Raw genomic sequence first — 17520 nt, 5'->3', positions numbered from 1 at the left:
AGATACAAAAAACTCATACGACTCAATAACAACAAAAACAAACGATCCAATCAAAAAATGGGCAGAGGACCTGAACAGACACTTCCCCCTACAGGACATACCAACAGCCAACAAATATTTGAAAAGACGCTCAACATTGCTAGCTATTGGGGAAATGCAAATTAAAACCACAATGAGATACCATCTCACACCTGTTAGAATAGCTATAATCAATAAGACAAGTAATAACAAATGTTGGAGGGGATAAGGAGAAAAAGGAACCCTCATACACTTCTGGTGGGACTGCAAATTGCTATAGCCAGTATGGAAAACAGTATGGAGGTTCCTCAAAAAATTAAGAATTGATCTACCATATGATCCACCAATCCCTGGATCATATGGTAGATCAATTGAGTATTTACCTCAAAGACCTGAAGACCCATATCCGAAAAGGTATTTGCACACTGATGTTCATAGCAGCATTATTCACAGTGGCTGGGACATGGAAGCAACCAAAGTGTCCTACGATAAATGATTGGCTAAAGAAGCTGTGGTACATATATACAATGGAATATTACTCAGCCATAAGAAGAGATGAAATACTGCCATTTTTTTTTTGAGGAGAGTGGAGGTAGACAGGGTAAAGGGGGTCAAATATAGGTTTTAGGGGGAGGGTGAAGTGGGTAAAGGAGATCAAATATATGGTAGTGAAGGAATCTAGACTTTAGGTGGTAAACACACAATAGAATATACAGATGTCAAATGATGATGTACACCTGAAAATTGTATAATCGTATTAACCAATGTTACCCCAATAAACTTAATTTTTTCTTAAAAAATCAAAAATTCTGTAGTCTTTTGTGAGCATCGCTGTTAATTGACAAGGTAGTTTTATTTTATATATATCTCAACTATCCACTGAAAAGTTGTAGGAACAATGACCAATCTTATAGCAATGAGTATCCTTAGGCTCTAGATTCAGGTGGCCTAAAATATCATTTCCCATTTAAAGAAACCAGAAGTTCTTGGGAAAACAGCTAATTCCAGGTCTAAGCTTGTGACAGTTTGACATACAAGATAGCAAGAGAAACCTCAAAACTATTAGGATGGGGTCAAAAATACAAGGAACCAAACTGAAGAGGCTCTTCCTAAAAAGACCATTTGAGCTTCAATTAGTACAAGAAAACACAACAAATATGGGCTGAAACCTATCAAAAACATTTAAATGCATAACTACACACTGGTTAAAAAAAAAATAACTGGTAGGTGTACCGAAGATGACAAGAAACCAATTTATTATCTTAAAAACTAGGTAAATAAAAAGAAAGAATCAGGTATTTCATACATGAACTATACCAGTGGGAACCAAATAGTAGTTGAGGGAAAGCATCTCCTTAAAATGTTATTCCAGCTAATAAACGAAAATTAACTGATAGAATTAGATCACTATTTTGCAACCCCAATTAGTGAATCGCAGCACTGAGCATTAACAATTGCAATAATCGAAGATCAAAAAGTAGACATCATGTGTCTCCTGTTGAAGGAATACACTACCACATGTAATCTTGCCAAAGGAATTGAACCTGAGACCTATTAAGCTTCTGTATCCAGCTACAATTTGCAAGAAATACAAACGACACAGAAATATTTTGAAATACACTGTAAGTATGCATAGACTGTAGGAAACTCTACAGGTCAAATGCCCCAGGGTTTTTCAACATTTAAATTTTAAGGAAAAGAAAAAGATGGAAGAGAAACCTATAGAATAAAAGAGACTATCTAGTTCTTTTTTAATGGGCAAGATTAAATTGTAAATCTTAGATGCAAATTTACAAAGAAATGCAAGGAAATGACTTTTTAAGTCAGAATAGTAATTATTTTTGGAAGGAGGAAGGGTTTATAATTGAGATGGGGCACAAGGAGAGGAGTTTCTAGAATGGCTGGCAAAATTCTTTTTCTTGACCTGGGTAATGGTTATAAGGATGTTCACCTTATAATAATTCATTAAGCTATGCTTTTTTTTTTAGTGCTTTTCTGTACTTGTTACATTGTGCAATAAAAAGATTAAAAAGAAAAAAAGGAAAGGAAGAAGAAAAATCACAAAACAAGTAGCCTGTTACAAAAGGGAATATTCTGCTACACATATAGTTACAGTAGTGAAAAAAAAATGAGCACAATAAAAAACATAGAAACAAAACATTTAGTGAGACCCAATACAAACCAGGCATTTTAAATCTTGATTTAACCATAAAAACAGCACTGCAAAATAAACATTCTCATCTTCATTTCACATTTAAACCTACTAAGCTACTAAGAGAATTCAAACCTAGTCCAAAGTATGCTTTTCTCCATATTATATTTAAATGACATTAATAAAGATAAAAAGAAACAGTCCATAAGAAAAACAAGAAAGCACATTAATAAGAAAGTCAAAGAAGACAAAAAATACAAATAAACAACAAATATATGAAAAGATCCTCAACCTCACTAATAATCAGAAAATGCATTTAAAGCACCAAGATGCTATCTAAACCCAGCGAAAAGTAACAAAACCAAGGTTGGCAAGGACAGAGGGAAACATCACTGGTCAAAGTACAAATTGGTACAATCACTGTGGAAAGCAATTTGGCAATAACATCCACCAAGAGAAACTCTTGTACATGTTCACAAGGAGATAAGCACAAGAATATTTACTGCAGCACTATAAAAAGGAAAATGGAAATAACCTAAGGATCTGTTAATTCAAAAGAATGCTACGTAGTAGTTAGAAATTAATGAAACTGATCTAAATGTATTAAGGTAGATCCATGTTGGCAAACTTCGGCAGCAGGACAAATCTTAACCATAGCATATTTTATTCAGCCAAGAACCTAAAAATAGTTTTTACTTTGTAAACAGTTGAAAGACAAATCAAAGGAACAATACTTCATGAAATAGTCTCAATGTGAGGAATATAAAAATTATATAAAATTCCAATTTCAATGTCTATATATAAAGTTTTACTGAAACACAGCCAAGTTCATTCACTTACATATAGTTTTATGTTGTAGCTATTATGCTACAACATATAGTTGAGTAGTTGTAAGACTGTATGTCCACTCCTAAAACATTTATCATCTGGCCCATTGCAGAAAGAGTTTGCTGATCCATGATACATTTAATTCTCAAAAACAACATTGAGTGAAAAAAAGTGAAAGTAAAAGAATACATACAATAATACATAACTTATATAAAATTTTAAAACAAATACTGCTACATTTTGCTTATGAATAAATATACTGCATAATGGATTTTTTTTCCACTAATGCAACATTTTAATACACATCATCTTCAAGATAGTGTGGTTTCCTCCCGGGGTAGTGGCAGTGGGGAAAGGGATGCTAACAATTCCTATGCTATTTTACTTCTTTAAAATAAAATCTAAAGCAAAATGCAAACATCTGTGAAATCTAGGTAGATGCCTAATGTATTTTCCTGTAAATTTGTAATGTTTCATAATTAAACATTTTTTAAAACATAAAGTGAGAATTAAAATTGTGGGAAATGATTACTGAGTTGAAATTTAATTTTTTTATTGTGGCAACATTAAGACCTTTATATATAAGATCTTTATAAGACCTCTATATGATATAGACATATAGACATACAAGGTCAAATACTTTTTTCAAGATACTCAAAGCCTTCATTTAAAAAATACAACAAAAAAGAGGCACAAAAATTTTTTTTTTTTTGCTTTAATGTGTAGAAAATAAAATTTAGCAGAGAAAACTAAGGCAGAGATTTTACACGAAAATCACAAAGCCGATGACAGTACAGAAATATAAATCTAATCTTAATTTCAAATCTATAAATCCCATTTTATCTCTCTAAAATAATTTGATAGTTAAAATGAAAGCATCTTCAACTTTTTAAGAACATAGTGGAGTCAAGGCTCTAGCACTTGGAGATCCTTGAATAAGTTATTTAACCCCTCTGTACCTTAACTCTTTTATCTGTGATAGGAGGATAACACTACCTACCTGATAGGGCTGATAAGAGATTTAAAGAAATCAAGTGTTCAGCATGTTAGGGATATAAACTTAAGCAAAATAAAACCTCTATACTGATTATTTTTTCACATTACGGTGACTAAAGCAGTAATTCTCAAAGTGTGGTCTCCAGAGTAGCAACATCAGTTTCGTCATCATCTGAGGACTTGTTAAAAAATGTACTACTGAATAAGAAATTCTAGGCATGGGGCCCCAACCATCCTTGTCTTTAACAAGCCCTCAAGGTAATTCCATGAACTCTGAAGGCTAAGAATAACTGTCCTGAAGTTCACACCCATCCTCAAAAAGGAGTAAGGTTCTGACTGGAGTAGGCACATGTGACTTGGCTACAGTCTCAGGAATTAAAAAGTTGAAGCACCTAGGACAACTGGATAGCCAAATTCAAAGGAATAAAGGTAGACAGATCTTCACCTCATATCATATACAAAAATTAGCTCAAAATGGATCAAACACCTAAAGAGCTAAAACCATAAAACTCTTAGAAGAAAACACAGAGGTAAATCTTCATGACCTTGGATTTGGCAATGGTCTCTTGGATAGGACACTGAAATCACAGGCAAAATAAAAAGTAGATAAATTATATTTCATCAAAATTAATAACTTTTGTACATCAAATGACACCAGTAAGAAAGTGAAAGACAATCCACCAAATGAGAGAAAATATCTATACAAATCATATGTCTGTTAAGAGTATAGTATCCAAAATAAATATAGAACTCTCAAAACTCAACAACCCAACTTAAAAATAAACAAAGAACTTATATAGATATTTCTATGATGAAGACATACAAATGGTCAACAAGCACATAAAAAAGATGCTCGACATCACTAACTTACAGGGAAATGTAAATCAAAAGCACTATGAGATATCATTTATCATTTACACCTATAAGGATAACTATGATTTTTTTTAAATAGAAAATAATGTATTAACAAGGTCATAGACAAACTGTAATGCTTGTACACTGCTATTGAGATACAATCCCAGTGATATAATCATTGTGGAAAAGTTTGGCAGTTCCTCAAAAACTTAAACATAGAATTACCATATGATCCAGTAATTCTACACACACATACACACACACACACACACACACACACACACATAAACTGAAAAACAGACGTTCAAACAAAAACTTGTACACAAATATTCACAGCAGCGTATCCCAATCAACAAAAGATAGGAACACCCAAATGCCCATCGATTGATAACTGGATAAACAAAATGTGGTATATCCATACAACAGAATATTACTCAGCCATAAAATGACATGAAGTACTGATATATGCTACAATGTGGGTAAATCTCAAAAACATTACCCTAAGTGAAAGAAGCCATACATAAAAAGCCACATATTCTATGATTCCATTTATATAAGATGTTCAGAGTTCATTATAACAGAAAATAGTAGTGGTTGTCAGGAACGGGGGGAAGGAAAATATTTCCTTTTGGGGTGATGAAAATGTTCTGAAACTAGATAGTGGTGATGGTTGCACAACATTCAAATGTACTAAATGTCACTAATTGTAAACTTTATGTTAAGTGTATTTTACCATACTTTAAAAAGTCAAAGCACATGTGGAGGTGGGCTCTCTAAGCCAAGACTTCCTTCCAGGAGCCTATTCAAGTGAAAACAGCTGAGATAGTCACCTTTTCCTCAGGCATCTCTATGGCTTCCTTCTGGCTGTTCTCCTCTTCCACATGACTGGATTGACAAAGTGAGAAAGCCTGAGGACAGAGCTCACTAGTCACCAAGACCAGAAGGAGTGTGGGGGTTGCCAGAGACTAGCTCCGCCAGAGGCAGAGGAAAACAAGCTTTTCCAGATCTAGCTATTCTTAGGAAAAGGCCTTTCTTTACTTGCTTTCAAAATGGTTATTACCCAAAACTCTGTGGACTTACAAGGAATAAAAGAAGAATATGGTTCCAGGCTGTCTACACCCCCAAAAAAGAGGATTTCTACATAGTTCTAGCTGAAGACTATATTGGAGTTTAAGGCCTGTGACAGGGATTAGCTATATGTTGACCGAACATGATTCACCTTCCTCCTGGGCACCTTCCTCCATCTAGATAACATTTCCCAGCCTTCTAGCTGTTAGGCATGGCCCTGTGACTGAATTCTGGCAGTAAAATATGAGTGGAAGTGATAAAGTTACTTCTAGACCTGGCCCATCAAAACCTCCCACAAGATCCATTACTTGCCTCATGTGGCCTTGGAAGCCTTGTGTCGAAAATGGTAGAGCCTCCATTAGTCTGGGTTCTTTTGAATGTATCTGTTACAACTAATGTCCTTTAACATAAAAAAGACTACTAGCATTGCTCTTACTGGTCAAAGGCAGGACTTCTGAGTCACCTGAACAAAATCATCTTAGTATCACACCTTTAAAATAACTTAAAGAATTTTTTAAAATTAATACCAACTATTTCTAAACTCTGCTTTTTAAAACATTCCTGAGGGCCTCAAACAGTAATGAAAATCTGACAACCACAACCTAACATTCCTATGTTACCTCTGCTTTTCTGAAATATAGACAGAGAAACTATGTGGCTTGTTAATCTCCAACAAACAAAGAGTGAAAGGATCTGTGCATGTGCTACTCAGGTTCACAGGTAGAAAGAATTAAAGTTGGTACAACTAAAATACTACAGAATTTATAAATGTGGTCTCCTTGGCTTGAGTTTGTTCTTGATTACATTCTAAAACCTAAGGAGACTTCCAAGTTCTAAGCCACTTACTTAATAAGTAAATCCATAAAAGTTTCTCTAAAGGGAAAAATGCACAAATTAAAGCCTCCTTTTTAAGTTGAACAACATAAAAGAACAGTTTGATAACACCAACAAACCAAAGGTCAAGGCATATCTTTTTCTATCATATTTCTTTCTAAAACCAGATGAGAACACTAAAAATATATGAATTTTATTTTCACACATTCTGTGCATGTACCTTAAAAATATAATGATAATTAACCATATTGAACACTTCTTGGTATCAGGCTTTGTAATAAGTGTTTTATGGGGATTAATTTATTAAATACTCACAATGACACTATGAAATAGGTAATATTATCTCCACTTTCTATATATACATATATAATAATAACAATTAAGGCTTAGAAAACTTCAGTAAGTTGCCTCAGGTCATGGAATTGGAATTTGAAGTCAGAAAATGACTCAGTCTTAATCACAGTATAATTCACTTAGAAGTACTTATTTAGAAACTGCTATATATAATTCTAGAAGCTAAAGATATAGCAGTGAAAAAAGCAAACCCAAATTCCTCCCCTCATGAACCATATATTCTAATGCAGACAAATGGGAATAAACTACAAATATGTGACAATAACAGGTGAATAAAAGACATGACTAAAAAGCGAGAAAAAGATTAAGAGTATTACTTTTTAAAGGCTGGTCAAGGAAGGCCTCTTTGAGGAGGTGATAGCTGAGCGGAGACCTGAATAAAATGAGAAAGCCAGCGATACAGATATATCTGAAAAAAGGTAGAGAAAACTATCAAGTGTAGAAGTCCTCAAATAATAATTTTTAAAATGTCCTCAGGCAAGAATATACTTAATAAATTTGAAGGCCACCAAGGCAGCCAATATGACTAGAGTGGAAGGAAATGAGGATAGAGAAGGTAGACCATGTAGAATCTTAAAAGACAAACCAAGCACTTTGGATTCTGATCTAAATTGTGATGGATAGCCACTGTAGGGTTTTGCATAGAGGGGTGACAATCTCAGATTTAAGCTTTTAGAAGATGATGCCAATTTTGCTATATGCAAAACACTGCGAGGGACGGGGGTGGGCAACTAGAAGAATAGAACCAGTAAGACCAGTTAGGGGAGTTTTACAGTAATCCAGATTAAAGATAATAAAAGACTAAGATTAGGGTAGTGATGGAGCTAATGGGGAAGTCTCACTCAATCTGAATGTAGCATCAACCAGACCTGATGCGCTGAATGTGGAATAGGAGGTCAAGAAAAGAATCAAAGACAACTTCCAAGTTTTGGTCTGAGTAAATGGGAGCATGGTAGTGCCATTTATTGACATGGGAAAGGCTGGGAAAGAAGCGGACTGGGAAGAAAAAATCAAGAGTTCAGTTTTGGCATGTTAAGTCTATTAGCTATCCAAATGGAAATGTCACATAGACAACTGAATAGGAGTCTAGAGCTCAGAAGAAAGAAAGGAATCATCAGCATACACATGGAATGTAAAGCAATACCATCTGATGAAATCATATCAGGCAAGAGAATTGACTGTAGAAAAAGATTAAAAACTGAACCCTCTAAAGACTGAGATAGGAAGAAAACCAAGAGAGCATGGTCCCAAAAGTCAAATAATGGAATGATCAACCATGTCAAATACAACAGGTCAAGTGACATGAAGACTGCAAATTGGTCCCTGGATTTGGCCAATGATGACCTTGACATAGTGTTTCATAGAATGATGGAGACAAAAGCCTGACAAGTGGGTTCAAGAAAGATGAGGGGAGAGGAAATGAAAGCAAAAGATATGAACAATTCTTTCATGTAGTTTTGTTATAAAGAGGAGCATTTTCCTACTCATAGACAATTATTTCGTATCACTTGCTCTTCTACCTGAAGTATGCAAAGAGCCTCCTAACTAGTCTCTCTGCTTCCACATACTCTGTCTCAATAGAGTAGCCAAATGTATTGGATAAAATGTTAGCTCATGTGATTCCTCTGCTCAGAACTCTCCAAAGGCTTTCTATCTCATTCAACGTAAAAGCTAAAAACCTTACAACTGCCTATTAAGACCCTTCACAATCTGAAACTTTCCACAGTCCAGCCCTCCTCTCCTAATCTTTCCCTTCCAAGCTCATCTACCACTCTTCCTCTTATTAACTCCATCCCAGCCACACTGGCCTCCTTGCTGGACCTCAAACACAAATTTTGAAGGTGGTGGTATGTTTTTAGCCCAGGGTACTTCCTATTCCCCCTATCGAGAATGTCCTTTCCCTAGATAACCTAAATGCCTTTCTCTTACATCCTTCCGGTCTTTACTCAAATACCCCATTCCAAAGAGATACCTTTCCTGATAATGCTATTTAAAATCATAATCCTCTATCATTCTATATTCTGCTACCTTGCTTTATTTTCTTCATAGGTATTTATTATCATATAATATACATCATATATTATTTATTTTATTACCTGATTCCCTCTACTAGAATAGAAACTTCACGAAAGCAGGGTTTGTGGTCTGCCTTTTTCACTGCTGTAGACGCAAAAGTACTCAAAAAAATGTTAAATATTCAAAGAATGAATAAATAAGGTGGATTATAGGATTAATAAAGTTTATAAGGTGAAAAATATTATAGCATGTTTACATGTTGAGAATCATCAATAGAAAAGAAAAACTAATGACTCAGGAATATGAAGAAATAATTGGTAGAATAAAACTCTGAAACAGATGTAGAGGTTGGCCTTTATAGGATTAGGGACAGATTATCTATAGCAATACAGGGCAAATAATGTCAGTACAAATACAGGTAAGTTGGGCGATTAGTAATGGGAGCTTGTAGAAGTTCTCTTCTGATTATCTTTTTTCCCCTCAGTAAAACAGGAAGCAAGGACATCAACTGAGTGTTGGAGGTTTGAGGAGAAAGATTCAACTATCACTTAAAAGTAAATGGATGAGAGAAATGTCATATGATTGACTGTCAGTGCTAACAGACTCCTTGAAGTTCCTGATCACAAATTTTTATATCAATATGGTCATGTTTTTCTCCAGCCACATTCAGCTGCTTAAAAACAGGTGCAAATAGGTAGAGTTGGTTTAATTATGGCTGGAATCTTGTCAAGCACGTATGACAGAAGCGGGAAAAGACAAGGGAACTGAAGGTACATGCACAGGAATGGTTATGATGGGCCATGTTAAGTTGAATAAGAAGGAAAGTAGAGAAGGAGAGACATGAGGTGATTGACAATGAAAAGATGATTTAATAAAAAATATCAACAGGCTGGAGTTTACAAAGAGCTTGAACAATTTTTGGAGAGGAAATTCCAAAAGGAGTGTAAACTGGAGAGAGAGAGATGATGTGAAGGTCAGAGTGTGTGGCAAGCTCAAAACTATGCCTTTAGAGGTGAAACAATTATTGGTAAAAATGAAATACACCCATCCCTTGATTTACACGGATCATTCATTCCGTGCATCTTTTTTTACACAGAAGAAAACCAGGTAAAGAGTCCACCAGTACGAAAGAATATACTTAATAGGCCAACATAAGTCATAAAATATTTATTCTACATATTATCACAAAAAAATGCTAATGAAAATTCAGAAAAACCAAAAGAAATTTTATTCACTGTCAGTGTCTATATTGTAATCTAAAGTAATCAACCATCTCTTTTTAATTGGCACAAAGTCACTATATTGCTCGAAATATTTGGGAGTACTACTTCGATTTCATTATTTACGTTTATGTTTTGGATGCTCTTTTTCCAATCCCTTCTTTTGCTAAGTTTTCATAAATTCTTCGATATTCACTGAAACATTTTTAAAAATCTTTTCTATATTTTAAGGCTCATTGGATGTTTGGATCAATACCTAGAATTGCAGTTTCCAGTTTTGTGACCAATTGAAGAGCTTGTAAATATTTTCTGCAGTGAATGAAACTGGTTCAAGGTTACTGCTGTATTCGTCGACAGGATGGGCTTCATATATTAAGTGAATTAATTCATTATCAGTTAATTCATGACCAACCAGTAATTCATTAATATTATCTACATTCAAATTGTCAGAGCCTTCTTCTTGAAATTTATTTAATAAATCAATAATGCCAGTTAATCCTTCTTCAGTTGTTGGAACCATATTCCCTGGTACAATCACCTTTGGCCATATTGCTTTCTAGCAAGCATTTAGAGTTGTCGGCTTTATATCGCTCAAAGCTAAAGCAATATTCTTGATACAACTTAAAATTGTGTATTTATTCCAGGCGTCTGTAACTGTAAGTGATTCATTATCTTCAAGTTTATTAAAAATATCATTAAAACTCCATTTAATATAATTAATCTTAAAGGTGGAAATAATGCCTTGATCTAAAGGTTGGATCAAGGAAGTTGTATTTGGTGGCAAATATACTTTTATATTTGGATGTTCTAATTTGTGTGGATGACCAGGTGCGTTTTCTAAGACTAAAAGTATTTTAAAAGGAAGACATTTTTCCCTCACATAATTTTCAGCTTCTACAGCAAAATATTTGCAAAACCAATCCCAAAATGCATAAGTAGTCATCCATACTTTTTTATTTGCCATCCAATAAATAGGAAGATCACTAATAATTGTGTAAGTATTCTTTGTATGCTGCTGAGTTAAGCTATTGTTTTTTAGAGAGAGTAATCACCAATAAGAAAAATGAAAAAGAAAGAACTGCTTAAAATGAGACCACATAAATGGAAACTGTGTATAAAAAGTCTGTGTAAATGGGGGAGAGGGGATACTTACCGCATATTAAAAAACTCACATAAAAAAATACCATGTAAATCGAGGGACAGGTGTATACCTAATGAACATGCAAGTAGGAGGCTCAGGTTGATGTCAATTCTTCCTACCAATTTACTATACATCCAGTGTATACACGGCTGTAGCGCAGAGAAAAACAGTCTGGGAATTAACGATGAAGTACAATACTAAAACAAAAAGGCTGTCAACTATGTCTCACTAACAATGAGTTATGTGTAAGCCCTGACTCCCAATAAAGTCTAACCTCTGCTCTCCCTTAATAACTTTGTCCCCTTCCTCCAAATCTAGCTGTAGATCCAACAACCCCAGTTTTCAAACCCCTTTGGAACTCCAAGTATGTATATTATAATGAAAAGCAACTAACACCTACTGATGAAAGGTAATAATTACCAAGGTACCACGGGCATTTCACCAAGAAAGTACAAAGCTAGATGGCAAACTTAGCAAGGAACCATATAGCAACTGAGACCAGCAATAAAGGAAATATACTGATTGCAATATTCAGCTGCCTCTGGTAGTCCCGACTGTAGGTCACCATCAGTAACTGGTGAAAAACCTTTTAAGTTGATCTTTAGGCTAAGAAGCACCCAGAAGAAGATGGGAAAACTCTGGAATGAGATGTGTCCTACCCTCCTCTAGAGAATACTATCCAATCTGCTTCAACCGTCCCAGGTTCTCTGCTCCCAGTATCCTTGATAAAATCAAATCTTCCAAAGCTAACCGGTTTTCAGGAGCTGGCCCTTACCCATATTACTTCTGGATAAAGAGGGGGAAGGAAGACCAATAAATTTTTGTCTCAATCACCATATCCTACACTTTATCCTCCACACAGTTGACAGAATAATCCAGGTAAAACACAAGTAAGACCTTCCTGCTCCCCTACTTATTACCTTTTTCGATAGTACTGAAGACTTTCCACAATATAAACTCCTTTAGTCTCTTAACTTACCATTTATGCCTTTAACTTCAAGTTCCAGCAATACCAAACTGATTTTAGTTCCTTACACACAATATGCAGCTTCCCCTGTATGCGCTTTCTCCCTATACTTTTGCCAACACACTAACATTATAGTGTAGAGGAAGAAAACGGTGCTGATTTCCATGAAAATAATTTTGAAAATTTCTCAATGGTACTGAGGGAATCCTAGGAACTAAAATTGAACTCCATCTTTCTCCATCCTTAAAAATGTCTCATATCCTGTACTTGTCTATTTCTATCATACTACTATTAGTACTCAAATCATCCAAATTTAAAATATTTGAATCATTTTCTCTTCATTTAATAATTACTTAGCATCTATTGTAAACAAAGTCCTTGACTATGCAGTACAGTAGATGAAATGATGACACAGCTCCTACCCTCAATAACTTACAACTTAAAAGCAGAAATGAAATAATATAAAATGTAAACAGAAGGACAGAAGTGCTAAAATACTGATTGATTCATTCATTCATTCAGCAAATATTCAGAATCCACTATATACCTAGGAATGAGTAAAATAATGTGTTACAGAAACAAAATGAGATACGAATATCTATTAAACCTATCTACTATGTGCTTTCGAATCATTATTTCATTTACTCTCATAGAACACAAGATTTCATTTTTTGGATCATGGAATTCTGAGAATTGGAATTTCAGAAGATTCACAGATTTACTGAAGCCCAATCAAAGATCCTCTTCAGATCCCACATGAAAAACTCCACAGAACAGTTTCTTCAGCACTTGAGTTAGGCCTGCAAGCTTGAGTAGAATTTTAATGGGCAGAAGCAGTAAAGAAAAAGCTTTTCAGACAGATGATTAATTAAAATAAGTATATGAAAGTGCCTAGCAATAAGCAAATATTTATTGAATGCCTATTATGTACCAATTAAAACACTGAAGGCTGGGGATACAATAATGAATAAGACAGCCTCTGAGGAGTTTTTTCTCTGATGAGAGACTGACAACCAATTTAGAACAATGGGCGAGCAAATATCTATTTCAAGCACCAGCACATATCTATGTTTCTAATAAATATTCAGACTAAAAACTATGTTTCAAATACCACACTAGGCCTTAGGTATGCAACATTAAATAAAACAGTCTGGGCCTCAAAGAACTTGCTAAGGAAAGAGAGAGAAGAAAATTTCAGTAATGTATACAATGATAGAGACAAAGCTAAGTCTTGGGAACCAAGAAAAATATCTGATTTTTTTCAAGAAAAAAGTGTTAAGTATCAAGTAGACCTTAAATGCCAAGCTCTTCAGATTTTTTTCCTATGGGTAATAGAAGCCAACGAAGGTCTGAAGATAAAGAAATTAAATGAACATTTAACAAATATTTATCATTGGAACTCAGGAAATGAATTCTAATCTTTCTTTTAATAGAATGCAGAATAAATTAGAAGTTAAAAGACTAAAAGCAGAATAAATGCAGTTAAAGTATTACAACAGCCAAGACAAAAGTTTATAAATACTGAATTAAGGTAATGACTAAGAATAAAGATTAGAAAGATGTCTGAAGGGAGAATCAGCAGAACCTGGATAAGGGGTCAAGGGAGAAGAAGTCAAAGACCATGGATACAATTTCAAGTTTGATGAGGAAAGAAAGAAAGGGAGGAAAGGAGGGAGAGAGAGAGTCTGTGAGAGAAACAGAGAAGGAAAAGGGAGGGAGGGAGAGAGGAAAAAGGAAGAGAGAGAAAGAGAGAAAGAAAGGCAGGCAAAGACACAGGGAGAAGCACATTTCAAAAGAGAAATAATGGATTCTATTTTAACGATACAGTAAGCCACTGACCTTCTAAAGATCCAAGTCCTGCATCCTATTCAGAATCCATTCCTAAACAATAGCATAGTATAAAGCAGGGGTCCCCAACTCCTGGGCTACAAACTGGTACAGGTCCACAGCCTGTTAGGAACTGGGCCACACAGCAGGAGGTGAGCAGTGGGCAAGCAAGTAAAGCTTCATCTCTACTTGCAGCCACTCCCCAGCGCTAACATCACCACCTCTGCTCCACCTCAGATCATCAGACACTAGATTCTCATAGGAGCACTGGTCCCTGATGCCAAAAAGGTTGGGGACTGCTGGTATAAAGCATAACAAGCATTACTCCATGTCTTGAGGAATGGGAAACAAAGTCATTTGTGAGAGGTCGGTGCTTGTTAATAAATAGAATCTATTCAGCCTAGAACAGACACAACTGAAATTTTTACCTCTTCAAAATCAAACAATTATAAGTTATGGACTTTCACAGACATTACCAAATTATAAAAATCACAAATGTTAAGATCACAAATGCTGAAAGTCTGTGGTGGAAAAATTAAGCACAAAAATGGAAATGCACAGCTAAGAAATAAGGTCTGACATAGAGACTCAGATAACTCTACAAGAAGGTTCTGTGACACAATGCTATGAATAAAGAGGGCCACAGACCCTTGTTCCACCTCCTAAACGCTTGCCACAGATAGGGAAGCCCACTAAAAAACAGTATAATAAAGGAAATAGCTAAGAACAGAGAACATATCCTCAAGGAACATTTAGGGGACAGGAAAACAAAAAAAAGACACACAGGAAGCAGTCAGAGAAATAGGAGTGGAATGTACATTATGACAAAAGAGAAGAAAATATCAAGAAGAAACACATGGTCAATAGTGACAAATAGTTCACAGAGGTCAGAAAGGATGAGGACTGAGGGAAAGACTCTCAAATTTAATCATCTAAAGGTCCCTGGGACTGCTACATATCTCTCTGTGTAATTTTCTCACAATGAAAACTTTTCACAAGTAGCCATGCATCGTTTTTTAATTTGAAAAAGAAAGACGTTTTGGTACCCATCATGGCACATTTGCACAATGGAAAACTACACAGCAATGAAAAAGAACCAACTATTTCTACAAGCAACAACATAGATGAACCTCACAAACATGATTTGAATGAAAGACTAGTCACAAAAGAGTGCCAACTATATGATTCCATTTGTATGAAGCTCTTCCAAGAAGAGGCAAAATTAATCCATGGTGATGGAAGATGGGCAAGTGGTTACCTTTGGAGGAGGCCAGTATCTGGGAGAAAACACAAAGGAGTACTCTAGGGTACTGAAAATGTTCTACATCTCAAACTGAAACGTGGTCACTTGGGTGTAGTAGTCCTGTAAAAATTCATGGGTTGAATGAACCTTTGATTTGTACATGGTATTTAAGTTACATCTCAATCAAAAAGTCAATAAACAAACATGAAAGTTATTGGTGATCTTGAAGACATCAGTTTTGGGAGAGTTTAAGTGTAGAAGTCCATAATATGTGAAATGTAAGTAAACAAGGTAAGTAAACTGAGACGGTAAATATAGACTCATTTTTCAAGAAGGTTACTGGTGAAGCAACAAAGAGATAACAAAGTAGCTTAGGTGGATAGCACAATTCAGGGACATTGTGTTGTTTTGTTTTTAAGACAAAGAGAAAATAATATACATAACAAGAGCAAATGAGATGGATGAAATGAAGAACATAAGTCCAAGAATAAGCCTCAGAGAGAAGGATGAATACTTATTTTTCTGAGATTGAAGGAAAAATGGAGTGACACAGAAATCCTAGTATAAAGAAGAGGGGGAAATCAAATAACCTTGAACTCTTTTAGTGAAGCATGCAATGAAGTCCATTGGACCAGGTAAATTGAGTTGGGAAAGTTTCTGAGCTTTAAATACATTTTTTAAGTTTCAAATAGGTACTGCAGAAAATATAAAAGGCAAGGATGAGGGGGGAAATTACAGCAGTAGGACAATCAATGCTCAGTGACCTGAAAGCAAGGGCAGAGATAGCCGATGGTACAGTCTACTCAGGGCTTAGGTGGAGAATAAAAGCTGAAAAAACAAAAAGGGAGAAAAAAATCCAAGTGCTAGCTAGCATGTGCATCACTGAAACTATATAATAAGGAATGATGTCTAAAGAAAATATTTAACTGATGAGAAAGTGGCAGGAGACCTAACAGAAGTCCTGAAAGCTTCAAAGACGAAGTCAGTAGGGTCTCAAGTGCAAAAGGAAAGCTGTCACTAGAGTTCATTACTACTGTAGAGTTCATTACATTCTTCTGCAAATCCCACAAGATCAAAGACCATACATTCTTTCACTGGACTTCCTACAGCTACTAATGGCAACTTCTCCTTGATAAAACTGACCTTTATCCCCTACTTCTAAATACTCCTACACTTGATTAATAAATTATATAAACACATCCTGTCCATCAAAAATTCCATTAATATTTCTACACTGCTTTCTGTGTTTTCCCGTCAAGGTGTTTTCAGTGGGAAACTCCTAGAAGGCTGAGTCTATATCTATGAATCCCTGTTCACAGTGTTGGGCTTTGAGATTGCACACCTGAAGATGTTTTAAAAAGTGCTTTCTCGTGAAATAGATGGTTACTGAAGAGAACCGTAAGAAAGATTCTGAACACACTCCTACAAGACTATGTATAATGACGGCTAAATCAGAGAATGCTTACTTAGGAATGACATCCGTTTTTATAACTGTCAAGACAACCTCCAGGAAATAGGATAACATTTACTATATCATATTACTTCCCCTCCCTTACACTGTTTACCCCTCTGGATAACTCCTCAATCAATACCCCTTTAGCGAGCCTATTCTTTGCAGTTCATTTACTCTTAGCCCACATTCTAGCGTCCCTTTTTCCCTGAACCCCTGACTACAAACGCCTATGGAACCATTTTTCACCCCCCCTACTGCCCCATTTCCCATTCGACCCCAGGTCATCACTTCCATTTCTCCACTCCCCATTTTTCCCTCTCCGGACCTCCCATTTCTTCTGCAGAACTATTCAGTCCCCTCCCCTCAAATGCCCTAACCCGTCTTCCCGCCTGAGATCCCCCTCCCCCACCGCTTCCATTCAGGCTCCCCGTCCATCCTTTCCCTCCCGGACCCCGGTCCGCCCTACCTGCTCCTTGACCTCGGGCCCCGCAGGCCCGGTCCGCTCCTCCAGTCGCTGCCTCCCGGGCGGCGCTCGCCGGCGCGGGGGC

General features: G+C 35.8%; 1 protein-coding gene across 1 annotated transcript in view; it reads right to left on the bottom strand.

Moving 5' to 3' along the window:
- The window catches only part of MAST2 (microtubule associated serine/threonine kinase 2), a 172956-nt gene extending 155442 nt beyond the window's left edge, over positions 1-17514 (bottom strand). Inside the window, exon 1 of the mRNA XM_015595180.2 lies at positions 17439-17514. The gene's annotated coding sequence lies outside the window, so the exon portion shown is untranslated. The remainder of the gene's footprint in view (positions 1-17438) is intronic.
- Positions 17515-17520: the final 6 nt, after the last annotated feature.

This window comes from Pteropus alecto, unplaced genomic scaffold, assembly GCF_000325575.1.
Source record: "Pteropus alecto unplaced genomic scaffold, ASM32557v1 scaffold25, whole genome shotgun sequence".
In the NCBI taxonomy this organism is placed as follows: Eukaryota; Metazoa; Chordata; class Mammalia; order Chiroptera; family Pteropodidae; genus Pteropus; species Pteropus alecto.
The sequence above is the reverse complement of the archived record's forward strand: the minus strand, read 5'-3'. Positions and strand labels throughout refer to the sequence as shown.